Source organism: Meriones unguiculatus, chromosome 9 (genome assembly GCF_030254825.1).
Source record: "Meriones unguiculatus strain TT.TT164.6M chromosome 9, Bangor_MerUng_6.1, whole genome shotgun sequence".
Classification (NCBI taxonomy): Eukaryota; Metazoa; Chordata; class Mammalia; order Rodentia; family Muridae; genus Meriones; species Meriones unguiculatus.
The window spans coordinates 19,088,086-19,094,495 of record NC_083357.1 but is presented as its reverse complement, the minus strand read 5'-3'; positions in this window follow the sequence as shown (position 1 = coordinate 19,094,495).

Below are 6,410 nucleotides of genomic sequence, written 5' to 3'. Positions count from 1 at the left end.
GCCTTGGAATTACTTACAGAGGCACACAGGCAGCCAGAAACTCTCCCAGAGATTTGGTATGGGCTAAGCTTGCAACACGGGGCAGCTGTGCCGTGAGAGAGTATCCCCACCCCCATACCGGACCTGGATTGGGCTCACCCCCTCCGTCTCCTCAGGGCAGAACAGGAGCGAGAGCATGCACCTGTACTCTGAACCAGCTGTAATGTTACACAACAGATTCATTTTAGTTAGAGGGAAAGCTTTAGTGCTGGCATTTTTCTGCCGAGAAATCACCTAAACCGTCAATATTTCTAAAAGACCTGCAAACAAATTAATAAGCAAGACATTTGGTGGTGTTGCGGGAGGGTGATCCAGCAAACAAAAAATGATCCCTTTTTTTTTTTAATGAAATTTTGAGAAATATCCATTATGTGGAAATTAGTATTCAGGTTTAACACCAAATCAACATGGGTAAACTTCAATGTATTCAGTTTTATTCTCTCAAAAATGCCCTGTTCCTATAGATTCCTTATTCTTTTTGCTTTTTCCAAGACAATGAGTAAGCAGGATTGATGATATCCTTAGTTAGTTTATGTCATAAGTGATAGCGTCTGTTGACATTCTTTTCTCCCATTCTCAGAATTACAGTCTTTGAAAACGGAGAGTTGAGATCACAGAGGATGAGAAACCAGTTCCTTCTACAGTGCAATAAAAAGTAACCAACCAAAACTGTGCATACAAGTTGGACTCTAGGAAGCTGGAGGCAGGAAGAGGTGATGGCCCGAAAAAATAATCTTAGTAACTAAAACTTCCTCTGCACTTATACAGACACTTAAAATATTTTTTTCTGGCACAAATTCCAAGTTACTTAGAATTTGTCTAGTTAGTGTAGTTCTGAGTTTAGTCAACACATTTACTCTGGGGAATTAAAACTATACTAAATCAGCCTGGAATGCTTGGAGGCAGCTTGTCAATACACAGCTATAAAATCACTTAAAGAATGAGCTAGCTTGCATAGGTACATGACTGCTAAAAGGTGGGCATGAAAAGGGCCACTGGGACAGGACAGAAAAATGAAGAATCAGAGTGGGCTTTTAAATCAAATGGCCTTCTCACTGCCAGCACACAAGATCTTTCCTATTTGTACTGAAAATATTTCAACATCATTGTCTCTTTGTAAATTTCTTTTGGGTACATTAGTTTCAAGCCTAGACATAGTACAAGGTAATGTTTAATTTGAACTGTAGACCTAGGTTACCTTAGCAGTTAGCACTGTAGCAATTATGTTATAGATTTGCTTCAAGAGCAACTTGAAGTCAAAATATCAAGAACTGATCAAAGTCCTTAAATCCAGCAAAACAACAACAACAACAAAAAAAACAACAACTATCTGTTGAATTCCAAAATGAAGATTAACATCATAGGGCAGATAATGCCAGTTAGAAGACGCCCTCTGTAGAGAAGTAGGGCTTTCAGGAATGTCTTCAGGAGGTCTGTGAACCCTGCTACCAATTCAAAGTGAAGGAAGAATCTTAAAGGCAATCGATTCAGCCTAGCTCGCATGCGACCTTCATACAACATAGCACTAAATACAAAATGCCTTATGTTCTCTCATAAAATAAATGATAAAAATCACAGAGTATGGCAGTTGGAAGTGCAGGCTTCAGGGCTGGAGCCTCAGTTGTTTCTCTAACCTACCACACGGCCCAGAGCGGGCCTCTAGAGCTCTGAAACACATAAAATAATTACCTGACTTATAGAATTCCTGTAAAAATAAAAGTAGACAATTTAGACATGATAAGTTTTTAACATGCTGCTAGAAAGCAAAACAAAGCTATAAATATTAACAAATATAAATGAGCTAGGCATGTATGCATAATGTTCTTCTGAACAAAACCAAAACATTGTATATGTGCATATGCTTATCCACATACATATATTTGCATTTTTCTCTTTTCCCATATCATATATATAGCCCACTTTTCATATTCAACATACAGATAGACATTTCTTTTAGCACATTAATAATATTACACAGTAGCAATGTACTATATATTATTCAGCTGTTCATTCCCTGGTGGTTAAATATTTTTTACTTTTCCAATTATATTAATATCACAATAATACTGTCACAAATATATTCAGCACAATCATTTTTTGGTAAAATACAAAATGGAGATACATTTGGCTGTTTACACCTATAAATTGAAGCATTCAGGAGGCTGACAGGAGAGGTTTGTGGACTGGAGGTCAATTGTGGATACATAGCAAGATGATGTTTCCAAACAAAAACAAAGGCAGGCTTTAGCAATGCTGAAGCAGATAAAGATTTAACATCCATAATAAATAGTATTCATTAGATAAAATAAACTCCAGTCTACCCAAGAATTAAAATAACAGCTTCAGTCGACCTTCTTCAGAAAGAACTAAAAGATCTTGGCAAACGTATAATTACTCTAAGAACCAAACCTGTGAAGACTTCATAGCTCTAAATTGCCAACTAAATATAAAGTGAATCTTTCCTGTGCACAAACTGTCCTGGTCTTCCTCATGCATGAATTGTCCTCATGCCCCTTCCAGCCCTACTGATATCCAAGTTCAACATATCAAAGGCTTAAATTTTACCTCATTTGCATGTAGTAACCTTCTACTCTGAAACCTAAATGACAGGTCCCTGAAGAAACTTGGCTTATACTTCTCAGATGAAAGTTTATGTGCCTCTATGAGATGAAGGTATTTTCAAATAAATAGGGGCTTAGAAAACAAGCCAAGATTTTGAAATTTGGAGATGTAAATAAATAACAAAAATCAAGGGGGAAATTAATGAAATGGGGACAAAAAGGAATAATACAAGTAATCAATGCAATACTTAATTCTTTGTAAATTTAAATAAGACAAATAGTCAAATAGATAAAGGGAAAAGATACTAAAATTAGTAAAATTTAAAACCTAAAGTAAAACAGATATAACCAGTGAATTTAAGAGGAGCAGCAGAGACTATTTTGAAGACTTCCCAATAAACTGGAAAATCTAAAAGAAATGAACAAATTCCTATACACTTAAGATCTACTAAAATGGTGAAGGTTGACTGTGAACACAGTAGAATCAACAGCCCACTAAAAACAAACCTCTGAATATGTCTAGGAGGGAGTTTCTAGACCATGCTAATTGAAGAATGAAATTGAAGAAATTTCACCCTAAGTGTGAGCTGCACAATTTCATGTCTTAAGTCCTGAATTGGATAAAAAAGAGAAATTAAAAGGGAGTTTCAGCTGGGCAGTGGCAGTGCACACCTTTAATCACAGCACTTGGGAGAGAGAGACAGAGAACTCTCTGAGTTTGAAGCCAGCCTGGTCTACATAGTAAGGTCCAGAGAGCCATGGCTACATAGAAAAGTCATGTTTTGAGAAACAAAAAACAAAGAAAGTAAGTTTCATACCAGGATTCATTGCTTTCTGTTTCATGACTATGGATGTAATCTAACCAGCTATCTCAAGTCCTTGCTGCCAGACCTTCTCTGTCATGCTTGATTATACTTTCTAACTGTGAGCCAATGTAAGTATTTTCTTCCTGAGGTTTCTTTTGCCTGATATTTTACCACAGGAACAAGAAAAGCAACTAATGCAAAACAAAGCAAAAAGAAAAAAATGGTACCAGGAGTGGGATCATTGCTGTGATAAATTTGGCAATGTGAGTATGTGCTTTAGAAAGTGTTTTCAGAAGGAATTTGAATAAGTCTGGAATTTTCCATTAGGAAAACCCTAGAATTCTATAAGCAGAGATTGGTGGGCCTTATTGTGGGTTTGAGGGACCAGAACACTTACAGATACAAGTATCTTGGAAGTTTAGCTTATAAGGTTTCAGAAGAGAACACGGCCTCTATTAGGAGCTGAAGCCATATCATTATTTCTGCAAAAGAATCTGGCTGCATTCTGCCTGTGTCTTGAGAACCTGAGTAAGGCTAAAATAAAATGAAATAAAGGGATTAACTTGTTTAGCATAGGAACTTTCAAGATAAGATTTCACACTGGCTGTATCATAATTACCCTTCACAGTACTTATCCAGGTCTGTAATAACAGGAAGCAAAATATGAAGGAGAAAGATTAAAAGAAAAACAAAACCATAGTAATTGCAGATAAGGCAAGTTTGAAAATATCTATAATTGTTAAAGAGATTAGCACCATTAAAGAAATACCCAGTGCCCTGCATTGCTACAACAGAATAGGGGCCGCTAGACCTTACCAAAGAAAGGCTCTGTGTTGTAAAAACAAAATTGTACTTCAACGGAGTGAGCCTAAACTGAAAATGCCACTGAAGGCAGAGTTTCCCCCATCAAAAACAACTGTCTAGGAAAAGTGTTTTCCAAGAGTCAGAACACAGAAACTCAGTGTCTGCTGTAGCAGAAGTCTAAGGAGGCCTGGCTGCATATGGGGGTGGCAAAAAAAAAAAAAAAAAAAAAACTTGGAAGTGTTGTCCACATAGTGCTCCAAGCATGAAAGATGGAAGCTGAGGTGGTCCTACACCTTGAATCATAATTTCAGAGCACTGCTGAGGCAAGCAAATGTGTGGAAGAGTTGGAATGCTGCAATGAGACCCTGAAGAGCCACCGTGTGAAGTTGCAGAGTGAAACCTAAGTTACAATGAGGATTCCCAGATGGTGGGGATACCAGAATCAAGGAATGCACACTATGTGATGTTACATGCATAGAGTGTGGCTGCCTCAAGGGAGAGGCTATGTGTGCTGTAGTGGGCAAAGCTAGAAAGATGGGGCTACCCAAGCCCCAAATCTGGAACCTGTAGTGAGGGCTAGATACTGAAGATGGAACTGCATGATTTGCTGTTCACAATCTTACCTTTCTTTCATATGTCCTCCACCTTTTCCCTTTGGGAATAGGAAGATTTACTCTGTTCCATTGTTTGTGTTAGAAATATATAATTTGATTCTTGTTTGTTTGACTGTGAGGAGTTCATCATTAAGAGATTGGTTGGATTTTAGGAAAAAAAAAACTCTACATGCAAAACTTACTTTTTTTTTTTAACAGGTCTTGCTTTGGGTTTATTTGTAAAAACAGCATAGGACACTGGTCATCTGTAAATAGCGTGTAGGCAGGTGTGTTACACCAGTCCATTTGTCTTCACATGACAGAAGCCTTTCAGGAAATATGGGGCCTTCACAGGGACCTGGGCACCTTTAAGGGCCTGAGCTGTGGATGAAGCTTGGGCCTTAGCTGGAGCTGCAGCCTCTGCCTTGGTGTGAACCTTGGGCTTGGTTTTGCAGAGCCTACCACCCTTGGCGGTGTAGATTCAAATATGCTTCCCAAGCTTGGGGTGAGCAATGAAAGCCAGACAGCTGAGTTTGCTGCCGGTGCCCTTTGGCATCTAGGGCTTAACGGCCGCAGGCTTCACAAGGGCCCTGATGGCCTCTGCTTGCACATTCATTGCTTTTGCATTGTCTGCCTGCACCTTCTTCAAGCCTTTCTTGTTGTGCTTCTTGGAGAAAAAAAAAAAATTGCATGTTACTCAGGAAGTTGGGGTCAACCCTCTTAAGGGATTTGTATCTTTCTTGATGCCATTTATTTGCCATTTGCCAGACTGGTTGTGTGTGGTGTGGTTCTTGGACTTGGCCATGTCTGTCTGCACACTGCAGCAACTGGAACCAGAAGAGCCAAAACTTACATTTTTGTGCAGTATTGGAACTATTAAAGACTGTGGGAACTTAGGTTAGACTAAGTGCAGTTCAGATTATGAGATTTGCATGTACCTGTGGGAAGAAGAAGGAGGCTTAAAGTAATGTCTCTGGGTATAAAATTGGCAAGAGGTAGCACTGTAATGGTTAATCTAATGGTCAACCTGATGGAATTTAGAATCATCATGTGAACAAACCTCTGGAAATGTCTATTGGGGTTGTTTCTAGTTTATGTTAATTGGGGTGGTAAAGACCAGTGAGTGGATGGTCCTGGTATAATATGACCAAATGCCCCAATTCCTGCTGCTGTGCTTATCATCCAGAAAGAAGTGGAACAAAAACTACTACATGATGCTTAAGCCATAAAAAGAATTAGTAACTACTTTCAAAATTAAGAATTACCTTCCTAAGTCTTCTTATAAAGAAATCATTGGAAGAAGGCTAAGGTTGAACACTACACAACCTGGCAACTTGACAGCCAAAGAGGTTGATTTAGAAAGAGGAACAATAATGTTGCCTCTCAAATTAATTCAGATTCTCTAAGAAAAGACCCTCCCTCCTAATCTTAATAACTATTATTCTGAGTCTAGAGTTATGTCAGAAAGCTAGGTTGGCTATTGGCCTTTCTAAGCCAGATCAGTGCTGGGGGTCAAGGTTTAAATAGAAATCCTCCTGTGTCTGAAGTGGCCATGTAGACATCCATTCATCCTCAGGTCTTCCATTCTGTTCATTCTCTGAATGATT